The sequence below is a fragment of the Galeopterus variegatus genome, unplaced genomic scaffold (assembly GCF_000696425.1).
Source record: "Galeopterus variegatus unplaced genomic scaffold, G_variegatus-3.0.2 Scaffold3582, whole genome shotgun sequence".
In the NCBI taxonomy this organism is placed as follows: domain Eukaryota; kingdom Metazoa; phylum Chordata; class Mammalia; order Dermoptera; family Cynocephalidae; genus Galeopterus; species Galeopterus variegatus.
The window spans coordinates 88,407-103,206 of NW_007729693.1; the positions used below are offsets into that span (position 1 = coordinate 88,407).

The following is a 14,800-nucleotide window of genomic DNA, read 5'->3' on the forward strand; positions in this document are numbered from 1 at the left end:
TCCTGGCACAAAATAATCATTTAGTAACTATTGGGAATTATTGCTACTCCTAATCTGATTCAACACAGAGACAAAGTAATACAACTGACATCACAATTTGAGAACTTAAATCAGTATAATTAAATTGAACCAAAGAACTAGAAACACACCAAAATGGGTATAAAATCTCTGATTTCACATGTTGAATAATTCATATCAATTGAGATAAGTTATTATTTAGCTACTTTTCTTAATCATTTATGAATACATAAATATATAGCAGAAAAGTTATTATTTTTAGGGGAATTCTTTCTATTGGATTTTTTAAATCAAGAAAAAAAGCCTATAAGTAATTATAAACATTATATGAAGAAACCCAAGTGTAAGGATGTATCATAAAATGTGCATTAAAATAACTGAGGGCCATATCCACTAAAAAAGTTACGAACCTAAAAAGAAAACAAAATCCTTTTCATCCATCAAAACCATAAATAATAACAATGCAAATAGTATATGACTCTTGTTGATTGATTACTATCATTAACTGAAATACTTTCAAGACAATTATATTATAATATGATTAAAATGCATCACAAGTGGCCATGGTGATGAAATAACACATTCCTTAGATTATTCACATATTCGCATATTCAATTTGAGGAAAAAAACAAGTCAATGGTCTCCCATTTTTCTCCCAGCTTCTAATCTTCCCCACTGCAATTCATTCTCCAAAATCTTATGCCTGGAGGGTTGACCAGTTAGCTCAGTTGATTAGAGTGCAGCCTTGTAACACCAAGGTCAAGGGTATGAATCCCTGTACTGGTCAGCACCCCTACCCCCCGAAAAAAAAATCATAAAATCTTATGCCTAGATATTTTTCTAACACAAAAATATGGTGTTATTCCCTTGCTATTAATTCTTCATTGCTTTCTCAATGATTTTAGAACAATGTTTAAACTCTTTACCGTGTGTTATAGACTGAATATTTGTACCTGCCACCATATTCATAGTTAAAACTCTAACCCCCAATGTAATGGTATTTGGAAGGGGGGCTTTTGGGAGGTAATTAGGTTTAGATGAAGTCATGAGGGTAAGGTCCTCATGATGGGATTGATGCTCTTACAAGAAGAAATACCGTAGAGCTTGTTTCCTCTCTCTCTTGTTGCCATGTGAGAACACAACAAGCAGTGGCTGTCTGTACACAAGGAAGCAGGTCCTCACAAGGGACCAAATCTGCCAGCACCTTGATCTTCGATTCCCCAGCCCCCAGGCCAGTGAGAAATAAATGTTGTTTAAGCCACCCATCTATGGCATTTTGTTATGGTAGCTTGAGATGACTGAGATAGCATGCCACACAAAGTTTTCTCTGATAATTTTTCCAGACTCATCTCTTACCTGACATCTCATCTACAGAATAACTTGCAGCATTTCAAATTCACAGCTTCTCTCCAATGCCTATGCCCCTCTTTGTCCCATCCCCTCTGCCTTGAACGTCCTTCTGCACCATTGCCAGTCCTCCTTCAGTGTTAAATTCAAGCCTCAATGCTGCCTGGGCAGCTCTGCCACCCTATCCTATGGATATCATTAGGCCCTTCTGGTCTTAAACTCTCAAACATTCTTTGCTATAGCACTCATTGTGTTGAGGCCTTGTTGTTTACTTCTGATCCCTGGTGTCTGGCACAACCCCTTGGTCATCACACGTGATCAGGAAATGTGTGTTGACTGAAAACACATGTATAATTGAATGAGTGTATATATCATCTAAAAACAAGCAAAAACTAATGAGGTAACCAGTACCTAAATTGCACACTCTTTATGTCCCACTCTTTTATCCTCCACTTTTATGCACTATGATTCTAAGAACCTCATTTAAATTTTATCCTTCAATACTGAATATGTAAAGCTTAATATCCCAAAAGTATAGTGCTACCACTTCTACAATGGCAAACATTTGCCATTGCCACTTTCCCAAACTATGGTCATTGGCCTTCATTGTAATTCCTAAAAATGGTCGACCTGTCTTAGCTTTAAAAAGTGTTTTCAGACAATCTCATTTTAGTAGTAATCTGCTTAGAGTGTTTTTTTATTTGATTCATTGATCGACTTAAATTTACTCAGAACAATCAACTAGAAACCATAGCAGGATAAAGGTGCATGAATATGCGTGTGACATCTCTTCTATGTCTAATAAATAGATATACTAAACACACAGCAAAAACATTCGTATTTTTGCATGAAATATTTAGAAGGAAGGTTATTCTTATATGCATGGAGAAATTATGGCTGAAATTCCCATCCCTCACCGATATCTGTGTTTTTCTCTTCTTCCCAGTTATATAGCTAAACTATAATTTGTAGTCCTTTTCCTTAGATGTGGCCATGTAACTGAGAACTAAGTTCTGGTTAATGGAATGAGAACAGAAGTTGTGTGCCACTTCCTGGCCTAGTCTACATGCCCTCCCATATGCAAGCCTATCTCTTTTTCCTCAAAATTGAGAACCTACACGAGGGCAGGGCCACATGATAGCAAAGTCTCGAGTTCCTAAATTCTCAATGAATGGAAGCCCTGCTACCACCTACAATGAACTATAAAGAATTAAGAAATAAATTTTTATTTTATGCCATGAAAATTTAAATGTTTTTCTTTTATAGGTCCTAATACTACTTACCTTAACTAATACAAAAATTGATTCCAAGAATGCATACTGCCCCCCCTCAAATGTCTAAAATATATGACTGAATTAGTGGTTGGGTTGTGGGTGGCAAGGTAAACTGAAAGGCTGGAGAGCCTTGTTAGGCCATAGTAAAAATATTTGGTAAAGAATAATCCTGTGATAGCTAAGAAGGCAGACCACTTACTATTGAATCTTATCTTTGGGGATATGGTTGGAAAGAGCCAGAATGAAGGTGTGTATTTTCTAAAATTGGTTGCCTTCAGTCAGTAATTATAAGAAATTAAGCTGAAAAGGAGCACAGCTGAAAGTGGGCTGGTTTGCAAGTAGAATGAAGAGTAGTAAAAAGAAGAATTGGAAAAGCTGCTTATTTTTCAACACCAAATAATAGAAAATAAGATTGTAAAAGCCTCTGAGCAACAAAAGCTCATTAAAACAATGTAGAGACAAAAGTCAAATTAAGAGTATGGCCTTCCCACCCCAGCATGATGGCCTTAAGGTAGCTGCCATTATGTTGAAAGGGAACAGAAAAAGAATAAATCATGTCTGAGAAGTATCTCTAATAAAGAACACTAGTACTAGCAAGAACATTAACTACTAGCAAGCTGAATTCAACAGCACATTAAAAGTATCATATACCAATACCAAGTGAGACTTATCCCTGGGATGCAAAGACTGTTCAACCTGTGAAAATCAATTAATGTGACATACTACATTAACAGAACGAAGGATTAAAAAACACACAAACATCTAAATAGAGACAGAATGAATATTTGACAAAATTTAACACTCTTTTACAAAAAAGCTCTAACAAACTAGGAATAGAAGAAAATTACCTCAACATAATAGCTGCCGTATATGAAAAGCCCCCCAGCTAATAACATACTCAGTGGTAAAAAGTGGAAGCTTTCTCCTCTAAGATAAGGAGCAAGGCAAGGATGCTCACTCGTACCACTTCTATTCAGCATAGTACTAAAAGTCCTAACTAGAGCAATTACGCAAGAAAAAGAAATAAAAGCCATCCAAACCCAAAAGGAAAAAGTAAAATTGTTCCTGTTTGCAGATGACATGATCTTATATAGAGAAATCCCTAAAGACTACACCAAAAAACTATTAGAATAAAAATGCAAATTCAATAATATTACAGAATACAAGATTTAACTATATACTAACTAAACTACCTAAAAAGGAAATTAGAAAAACACTCTCATTTATAACAGCACCAAAAATAATGAAATACTTAGAAATAAGTTCAACTAAGGAGGTAAAAGACATGTACACTGAAAACTATAAAACATTGGTGAAAGAAATTGAAGACACAAGTAAATGGAAATATATCCTGTGTTCATGGATTGGAACGATTACTATTGCTAAAATGTTCATACTATCCAAAGCAATATACAGATTCAACACAATCCCTGTTTAAATTCCAATGACATTTTTCACAAGAAATATAAGAAACAATTCTAAAATTCACATGGAACTACAAAGGACCCCTAATAGCTAAAATAGTCTTGAGGGGAAAAAAATGAATCTGGAGGCATCACATGTCCTAATTTCAAAATATATTATAAAGTTACAGTAATTAAAACAGTATAGAACAGTATAAAGACAGATATGTAGTTCACTGGAACAAAACATAAAGGCCAGACATCAATCCATACATATATGGTGAAGTGATCGTCAGCAAGGGTGCCAGGAATACAACACAAGGAAAGGGTAGTTTCAACAAATAGTGCTGGGAAAACTGGATATACACACATGCCTAAGAATAAAACTGCACACTTACTCTATACCATACACAAAAATCAACTCAAAATGTATTAAATACTAAGACATAAGACTTAAAACTGTAAAACTCCTAAAGGAAAACAGGGAAAGAGTCTTATGCCATTGGTCTTGGCAATGATTTCATGGATATAACACCAAAAACATGGGCAACCAAAGCAAAAAATAGGCAAATGGACTCTATAAAACTAAGCAGTTTCTACACAGCAAAGGAAACAATCAATGGAGTGAAAAGACAACCTATAAAATGGGAGAAAATATTTATAAACCATATATCAGATAAGGGGTAAATTTCCAAAAAATATAAAGAAATCTTACAACTCAACAGCAAAAATAAATAATCTGATTTTTTAAATGGGCTAAAGCTTGAACAGACATTTCTACAAAGAAGACATACAAATGTCCAAAATATATATGAAAAGATGCTGAATGTTACTAATCATCAGGGAAATGCAAATCAAAACCACAATGAGATATCACTTCACACCTATTAGGATGGTTATCAACAGGTGTTGGGGAGGATGCAGAGAAATGGAACTCCTGTGCACTGTTGGTGGAAATGCAAAATGGTGTAGCCACTGCAGAAAATAATGTGGAGATTTCTCAGAAACTTAAACTACCACGTGATCCAGCAATCATACTTCTGGGTATTTATTTAAAAGAGTTGAAATCAGGATCTTGAAGAGATATTAGAACTCCTATGTTCATTGCAGCACTATTCATAATAGCAAAGATGTAGAAACAACCTAAATATCCATGGATGAATAAAGATAATGTGGCATATACATATAATGGAATATTACTCAGACTTTAAAAAGAAGGAAATTCTGCAATATGTGATAACATGGATGAAACTTGAGGACATTATGCTATAAACCAGTTACAGAAGGAACAATACTGATTCATATGATCACCAATCATGATTCATAGATACACGAGATATTTAAAATAATAAAACTCATTGAATCAGAGAATAGAATGGTGGTTGCTGTGGGGTGGGAGGAGGAGAAATGGGGGGTTACTAATCAATGGGCATAAAGTCTCAATTACACAAGATGAATAAGTTCTTGAGATGTGCTGTACAACATTGTCTCTATAGTTAGCAATATTATATCTGTACACTTAAAAATTTGTTAAGAGGGTAGACCTCAAGTTGTGTTCTTATCACAATAAAATAAAATTAAAAATAAAAAAGCAAGGACGTTGAGTGTGGTTGTTGATACATGGAAGCATACTGAATTTTTTAAAGAAAGAACTTAGTGGGCTGGCTGGTTAGCTCAGTAGGTCACAGCAGGGTGCAGATAGCAAAAAAAGCAAGGACGTTGAGTGTGGTTGTTGATACATGGAAGCATACTGAATTTTTGAAAGAAAGAACTTAGTGGGCTGGCTGGTTAGCTCAGTAGGTCACAGCAGGGTGCAGATAGCATCAAGGTCCAGTACCCACCCATCCTCGTACCTGCCAGCCACCAAAAAAAAGAACTTAGCTGATTGAGATCCTTGTAGCAATTGCAGATAGGAAGCAGGATATGAAAGCTATACAATCCCCAAGGAGAGCAGGCTCCTCTGCACCCATTTCAGACCATAAAGGATAATGAATAAGGAGTAACTTCCCAGATGGTGGAACCAGTTGTCACAGAGAATAATTGACAGGGGATTCTTTCCAGATAGCAGAGTTTTGTTTTTTTTTTTTTGTCTTTTTTCCGTGTCCGGCAACGGATCGCAACCCTCAGTGTTGCCCCCGTACCGGACCGGGGACCGGCAACGGGATTGCAAGCCTCGGTGTTGCACCCGCGCCTTGCTCAGCCAGTGAGCGGCGCGCTTCCCAAGCGGCGCGCTATCCAGTGCGCCACTGGGCCGGCCCCCAGATAGCAGAGTTTTAATCAAGGAGTTTCCCTTCCTTTTATAAGGCCTGTCCATGAGGGTGTTAGAATTGCTATGGACCAGTAACTGCCCTGTCTCTTCTACATTTTCCTTTCCATCATTATATAGTGGATGTGTTTGGGGAGGCAGTAGACAGATTCATAGTTCACAGGGCTACAGAGTACCACAATGGACCTGACAAAATATTTCCTTCTATTCAGAGATCCTGGACTTCGAGCAGGACACAGTGACCAGATGGGACTTTGGTTGTTTCCCTTGGAGAAGGGAATGTCTTGTATGAGCAGAAGGAAGAACCAATCAAATGTTTGGTGAACAGAAGGTACACTGGAGCCAAGACTGCTATTGCTTGGCAATATTGATGTATTTCTTTTTTTGTTTGTTTCTGGGTATGGCTGGACGATAGCTCCCAGCTTCCTTTAAAATTTGGGTGACAATATGGCTGCATTCTGGCCAATTTACTATGAGCCCAGAAAATGATGTGTGCCAGTTTTAGACCTGATCCATAAAAACCCTCCTATGTGTGACTCTTACTCTATTTTCCCATTCACAGGCTGTAGAGAGAAGACTTTGGGGACCAAAGGGAAGTAGTAACACCAGATGGAAAAACATGAGGGTTCCTTAATGACAGTGTGGGGCAGAGCTGGGGCCCCACCCTCCATCACTGACACACACTGGACATGATAAGAGCAAGATATAAGCTTCTATTATGTTAAATATTGATACATGGGGTTTATTTGTTTAATTATATATGTTAATACGTACAAAAATTAAGCCAAAACACACTAAGATTACATTGTTTGGTGCAAAGAATAAAAAAAACGTAAGATTTAAGTCCTTAAAGAAAGGACTTCATTGGAAGAGACCTCGTCCAGTCTTATATATGTTAATACGTGCAAAAATTAAGCCAAAACACACTAAGATTACATTGTTTGGTGCAAAGAATAAGAAAAACGTAAGATTTAAGTCCTTAAAGAAAGGACTTCATTGGAAGAGACCTCGTCCAGTCTTTCACTAATATGAGAATTCCACCTACAAAACCTGGAGACATATGACAGTCGTGTAGATGGAAGGTAGAGGCAGCTTGAATGCTTCCGGCTCAGCACTTCAAAATTCAATTCAATATTTGTTGAACACATATGTGTTGTAGCATATTTTGATTTTGGACGTGTCTATTTTAAAATGTATGTTTATAGAGCTAATCTGCCTCCTCTGAATCTTTAGAGCTTTAGGAAAATATTTAGTCCCTGTTTCACAGACACCTTTTCAAAGCATGTGAATATATTTAGTCACTGGCACAATTATATACCTGACGTCATTAAAAGGAAGACACCATGAGCTGATTTTCTTGTCCATTGTTCTTCAATGAGAGAATGTTTAAAGAATGTGCTTTCACAAATTAGCAATTGGAAGAAAAGATTTTTTTCTTTTTAAAATACAGGTTTAAAGGGAGTGATTACAGTTGCCTCCATATCCCAGATTATTAATTAAAGCTTTTCTTCAATTATCATATTATTTGATAGAGTCAATGGTTATATAACTTTTATAGGCAAGTAAAAAAGATAAGCAAAGCAAAATGTTAACACCTACAATGTAACTAAAATACTTGAGGAACAATGAAAAAAACCTCTTCACCCCTTATTCTAAAAACAGTTAATAAGTGTTTAAAGTGACAAGTGACTTCAAAACTTGCAATTATCCTGCTAACGAGTGTCGTCACTGATAGAGGCAAAGACGGCAGATACAGTATAGTAGTAGGTGTTGTGAGTCCTTGTTCTTATCTTCAGCACAGTATTCCCTTCAGCTCTGTTAAGGTGTAAAAAATGCCTGTTATTTGTACTGATGAGTTTAGTAAAACTAAAACCAACCGAAATGCTACGTGTAAGAATGAACCCACTTTTTCTTGCCTTCTGCCTTTCTGCCAAACTTGCTACTGTTCTATTACCATTAACATTCTATTACTTTGTTAAGGAAGACAGGGCTCTTGTGTGTTAAGAGATTTGTGCTAGTTTGCAGAGTGAATGAATTCTCCAGCTGTTATAATGTTTCCTTTCTGAAATACATTCATGCACTCAATTATATTTACTGGATGTCAATTATGTGTTAAGCAGTGAGGATTTACCAGTGCATAAAAACAAAGTCGCTACTCCCAAAGAGCTTTTATTCAAGTGGAAGGAGACAGCCAATAAATAAGAGTATAATGTGTTGCATGGTGATAAGTGCATGAAGCAACATAAAGTTGGGGAAAGGGACAGTGGTCAGAGGGGCCTTCTGTTTTACGTGGGATGTGGAGGGAAAGCCTCATCTATCAGGAGATGTTTGAAAAGGGACATGAAGCAATGAAGCAATGAACACACCAGGCAGAGAAAGCAGATAGTGCCGAAGTCCTGAAGAATTCTAATGTGGATGGAGCGAGTTGCCTAGAAAGTGAGTGGCAGGAGATGAAGTCAGAGCTTGGTGGGACAATAGATCATGTGGGACTCTCTTGGCCCTTAGTAAGGACTTGGGATTTTTCTTCAAGTAAGTCAAAATAGAAGAGCAAATGAATAACTAGAGAAAAATATTTTAAGATTGCCTTTCCTAATGTCAAATGATCATTCTTTGATTAGGGAATATACCAATAACTGAAAATTAGAATGTACTCAAAGGCCAATTAAAGGGCAAGTATATCATTTTTGTAAGTTACTCAAAGTAATTACTAAGTTCCAGACTAGCTGGCCTGAAATATTTTGACAAAGCCAATGTAAAGGTTTTACATAGGGAGATTTATGAGCTTACTCTGTTTACTTAAGCCTTTCACATGTAATTATATTCTCATCATGAAAGTAGAAGAAAATTAGGATGCTCAGATAACTTATTTTGTGTTTGTTACCATGAGAGACATTGATCTTGCTTGCCATGGTCTTCCTGTGCATTGGGAAGGGCTTTGTGGAAGCAGAAGGATTGAAGTCAAATTTCAGCAATAATGTCTTCCAAGGCAGTGATATGTGTTTATTTTTATATTTCAATTTACTTACTTCAACATTGTTTCACTATAAATTTATTAAGGCAATTTTTTCTAAGGTGAAGCAAATCTACTTTTCATGGATACTAAAAGCACTGAAGATTTATATTAATATTTATTCTTGAGTAGAGATATATCTTTTAAAAATACCTTTATGTTAACAGATATTGAGGTCTTTCCCCCAACACCCCATCCACCGGGCTGATTTACAAAGCTTCACAGAATAGCAGTGTATCTTTTCTGAGTCATTTTAATCTTTCTTAATCTCCCCTTTTCCATTTTGAAATGTGAAAATTAATTTCTATTGTATTCAAAGATTGCTTCCTCAAGAATTAATGAATCTATTTTGCAAATGCTAATGTTTTAGTGAAATGAACGTGCTCCTTAGCAATTCTGTTCCTCGGGTGTCATAAAAATGATTTTTGAAAGTAGGTTTTTGAAAACAACTTGACATCTTATAATTCCCTATGCTATTTTATTTGATTCTCCACCTTCTAGCCTTATTAAGGGAAACTATTTAAGATTTGGTTAAGACCAATGGCTCAAAGAGTGGATTTTAAGAGTATTTTCTGGAAGAGTTGATTAGCTGGGCATCTGAAAGCAAAGACAAAGATTCCTTTCTACTCTCTCTTTAACTTAGACCCCACATTAGTTTTCTATTGGAATGTGACACATTACCACAGATGCAGTGGCTTAAATAACACACATTTATTGTCTCACAGTTTCTGTAGGCCAGGCTTGGCTTAACTACTCAGGATCTCAAAAGGCTGCTGTGACATAATAGGAGATACATATTTGGTCTGTGCTCCTAGTTCCTGGTACAGAGCTTCTAAAATCCTTGTAACTTCCTGAGCAATAGAGGTAGTAGGAGCATCTTTTGTTATAATATTTAGTCTTAGTCCCCAGTTCCTGACACAAGAGCATCTAAGACCCTTGGAACCTCTGGAGTGATAAATTCTTTCTGAATGCTAATGAGATGACCAATGGTGGCTGATGGTGGCTGATAGTGGCTGGGGTCCCTAGATAGGCTCAGGATGGGCTAGTTGCCAGAGGAACTAACCATGTGATTAGAAGGTTTGAACTTTCAGCCTCACTCCTTGACTTTCAGAGAAGGGAGAGGGGAATCAAGATTGAGTTCAATCACCGATGGCCAGTGATTTAAGCAATCATGCCTACACAATGGAACCTCCATAAAAATCCTGAACAATGGGATTTGGAGAGTTTCTGGATTGGTGGGAACATTGGTGTGCCCCAGAGAGGGCATGGAAGCTCCCTGTCCCTTCCCACTTACCTTGCTCTATGCTGTCTTTTATTGAGCTGTTTCTGAGTTGTATCTTTCATAATATACCAGTAATAGTAAGTAAACTTTTTCTGAGTTCTGTGAGTGTATTAGTTAGGGTTCTCCAGAGAGACAGAATCAATAGGATATGTAATAATTATTTGAGAGGAATTTATTAGGGGAATTAGCTCACGTGACTATGAAGAAAATTCCCACGATAGGCCATCTATAAACTGGATGCTGGTAACTTGGCTCAGTCAAAGTCCAAATGCCTCAAAACCAGGGAAGCTGATGGTGTCCTTGGTGTAAGTTCTGGAACCCAAAAGCTGAAGTCTTGAGCTCTGATGTCCACGGACCATGCCTCAAAACCAGGGAAGCTGATGGTGTCCTTGGTGTAAGTTCTGGAACCCAAAAGCTGAAGTCTTGAGCTCTGATGTCCACGGACCGAAGAGTATATCCCAGCTCCAGCAGATACAGAGAGAGCTTCACCTCTTTCCTCTGTCTTTTGTTTTCTCCAGACCCCCAGCAGATTGGATGGTTCCCAGGGTCTTTCCCACCCAGTCCACTCAGACTCTCATACTAATCTCTGCTGGAAACACCCTCACAGACACACCTAAAAAGATAGCTTTACCAGGTTTCTCAGCATTCCTTAATCCAACCAAGTTGACACCTAGAATTAACCTTCACAGTGAGCCATTCTAATGAATTATTGAACTTAAGAAGAGTCGTAGGAACTTGATTTATAGCCAGTTTGTCAGAAGTACAGGTGGCTGGGACTTATAACTGGCATTTGAAGTGGGGGCAATCTTGTGGGACTGAGCCCTTAACTGTGAGCAGCACTAACACTGCATAGTGTCAGCATTGAAATAAATCATTGGACACCCACTTGATGTCCACAGAGAACTGGAGAATCACCTGGTGTGGAAAACTCACACATCTGGTATCAGAACTGTTATGAGCATAGAAAAACAGTTTTTCATATAGCTGTAATCAAGGCATCAGCTGGGCTGGTTCTCATCTGGACCTTGGGATCTTCTTCCAAACTCATTCAGGTTGTTGGCAGAATTCAGTTCCTTGTAGTTGTAGGACTGAGGCCTTTAACTTCTAGAGGCCATTTCTCTCCATTGGCAGCTCACATGTGGCTGTTTGCTTCTTCAAGACCAGCAAGAGGCTCACTCTAGTTCTGGGAGGGCTCAGGCCTTTTAAAGAGCTCACAAAGCAAAGACAAAGATTCCTTTCTACTCTCTCTTTAACTTAGACCCCACATTAGTTTTCTATTGGAATGTGACACATTACCACAGATGCAGTGGCTTAAATAACACACATTTATTGTCTCACAGTTTCTGTAGGCCAGGCTTGGCTTAACTACTCAGGATCTCAAAAGGCTGCTGTGACATAATAGGAGATACATATTTGGTCTGTGCTCCTAGTTCCTGGTACAGAGCTTCTAAAATCCTTGTAACTTCCTGAGCAATAGAGGTAGTAGGAGCATCTTTTGTTATAATATTTAGTCTTAGTCCCCAGTTCCTGACACAAGAGCATCTAAGACCCTTGGAACCTCTGGAGTGATAAATTCTTTCTGAATGCTAATGAGATGACCAATGGTGGCTGATGGTGGCTGATAGTGGCTGGGGTCCCTAGATAGGCTCAGGATGGGCTAGTTGCCAGAGGAACTAACCATGTGATTAGAAGGTTTGAACCTTCAGCCTCACTCCTTGACTTTCAGAGAAGGGAGAGGGGAATCAAGATTGAGTTCAATCACCGATGGCCAGTGATTTAAGCAATCATGCCTACACAATGGAACCTCCATAAAAATCCTGAACAATGGGATTTGGAGAGTTTCTGGATTGGTGGGAACATTGGTGTTACCACTCTTCCTACCACATCTACTGTAGTTATGCTGGACTTATTAAAAGACATGTGCAATGCTTTCTTTTCACAAAGCACTACCATCCACCTAACAGCACAATATTCATAGATAGGAAGAAACAGCCTCATAAATTTATAATTTATAAAGTGACAGTACATGTACCATTGAGCAATGGCAAAGCTAAACTATTCTTATCTNTGGAAACACCCTCACAGACACACCTAAAAAGATAGCTTTACCAGGTTTCTCAGCATTCCTTAATCCAACCAAGTTGACACCTAGAATTAACCTTCACAGTGAGCCATTCTAATGAATTATTGAACTTAAGAAGAGTCGTAGGAACTTGATTTATAGCCAGTTTGTCAGAAGTACAGGTGGCTGGGACTTATAACTGGCATTTGAAGTGGGGGCAATCTTGTGGGACTGAGCCCTTAACTGTGAGCAGCACTAACACTGCATAGTGTCAGCATTGAAATAAATCATTGGACACCCACTTGATGTCCACAGAGAACTGGAGAATCACCTGGTGTGGAAAACTCACACATCTGGTATCAGAACTGTTATGAGCATAGAAAAACAGTTTTTCATATAGCTGTAATCAAGGCATCAGCTGGGCTGGTTCTCATCTGGACCTTGGGATCTTCTTCCAAACTCATTCAGGTTGTTGGCAGAATTCAGTTCCTTGTAGTTGTAGGACTGAGGCCTTTAACTTCTAGAGGCCATTTCTCTCCATTGGCAGCTCACATGTGGCTGTTTGCTTCTTCAAGACCAGCAAGAGGCTCACTCTAGTTCTGGGAGGGCTCAGGCCTTTTAAAGAGCTCACCTGATGAAGTCAGGCCCACCAAAAATCATTTTCCTTTTGGTTAACTTGAAGTCAACTGATTAGGAACAATCACAGGAGTGATATTCCATTATATTCACAGATTCCATCCACTTTAAAAGAGAAGGGATTGTACAAGGACATGGATCACTAGGGGTCATTTTAGAATTTTGCCTACACCACAGGTCCTAAACCCAGTTTTATTTAGCTGGTTTATTATATCCAATTTTCCAGATCGCAGCACAAGTTCTCTAGCAAGGTGCCCAAGGTACAGATAAATTACATAATTACCAACTCTGAGGCCCTCCTTGGTATGACCAGGTCTCTCTTCACAGGGAGTTCCCATACCACTCTTCCTACCACATCTACTGTAGTTATGCTGGACTTATTAAAAGACATGTGCAATGCTTTCTTTTCACAAAGCACTACCATCCACCTAAAAGCACAATATTCATAGATAGGAAGAAACAGCCTCATAAATTTAAAATTTATAAAGTGACAGTACATGTACCATTGAGCAATGGCAAAGCTAAACTATTCTTATCTTTGTAATATACATTTTAAGGATGATTCTTATTTTCTAGTGAAAAGTTAAAACGTAATCTTGTTCAGTTTTCTGCATTACTGATACCTTACATAAGTGTACTTCAAGAGCAATAATGGTCCATCTGAGATGTGTTATCTTTTCACTGTATTGATTTTTTGGTGCATGTGATGGAGTAAAAAAGAAAATCTATTGTCTTCTACTATGACATCTATTATTCATTAAAGTAAAGATTTTTGTTGTTGTTGTTTTTCAACACTATTGAATCAGAATAGTGAAACTGAAATCAGTAAAAATTAACTGCAAATAATTTAAAATACTCTAAAATGCTAGTTGTTTTTCCTAGCTTTATTGCCATTTTGAAAACTGTTAATGATCCCTTTTCAGAATTTAATTTTAATAATCTCAGAGTATGATTCTGAAATGATTAACAAAAGATTACTATGATATATATAGAGAAAATAGGAGTTTCATGATTTTAACAGTTAGATTAAAAAGTATGAGAAATACCTTCAATATCAGAAACACAGTTGCTTTTTTCAATTATCAACAAAACCCTACTTTTCTTTCCCCATGAGGCAGATGGGCTGTTGTGCAGTACAAAGACATACAACGAGTAGGCTGTCGTCATCAGTCACTTGTCAGGACAAAAACTATGGTGTGTCACTGTATGTAGCACACCACCAGAGAAACTTTTAGCAGACAAAAACTCTAATACTGAATGCCAGAGCCCATTAGAATATATAATACTCGCTAAAAATAATGAAAGAGAAGAAAAGTCCTTGTACTTTCATTGAGAAATATTCACTAATTTCATCAATAATGTTTTAGTTAATATCATGCTAATAATAATGTTGATGACGATGATACCAATAGAGGGCTTACTTTGTGCCTTGTTCTGAACACTTTATGTGCAGAATCTCATGTCATCTACAGAACAAACCTAGAAGTTGAATGCTTTTGTTA

At 37.5% G+C, this 14,800-nt stretch overlaps 1 protein-coding gene across 1 annotated transcript in view; it reads right to left on the minus strand.

Moving 5' to 3' along the window:
* Nucleotides 1–14,800, minus strand: part of LOC103601084 (multiple C2 and transmembrane domain-containing protein 1-like) — a gene marked incomplete at its 3' end in the record, with an annotated part of 175,062 nt that overhangs the window by 73,739 nt on the left and 86,523 nt on the right. The window lies entirely within an intron of this gene.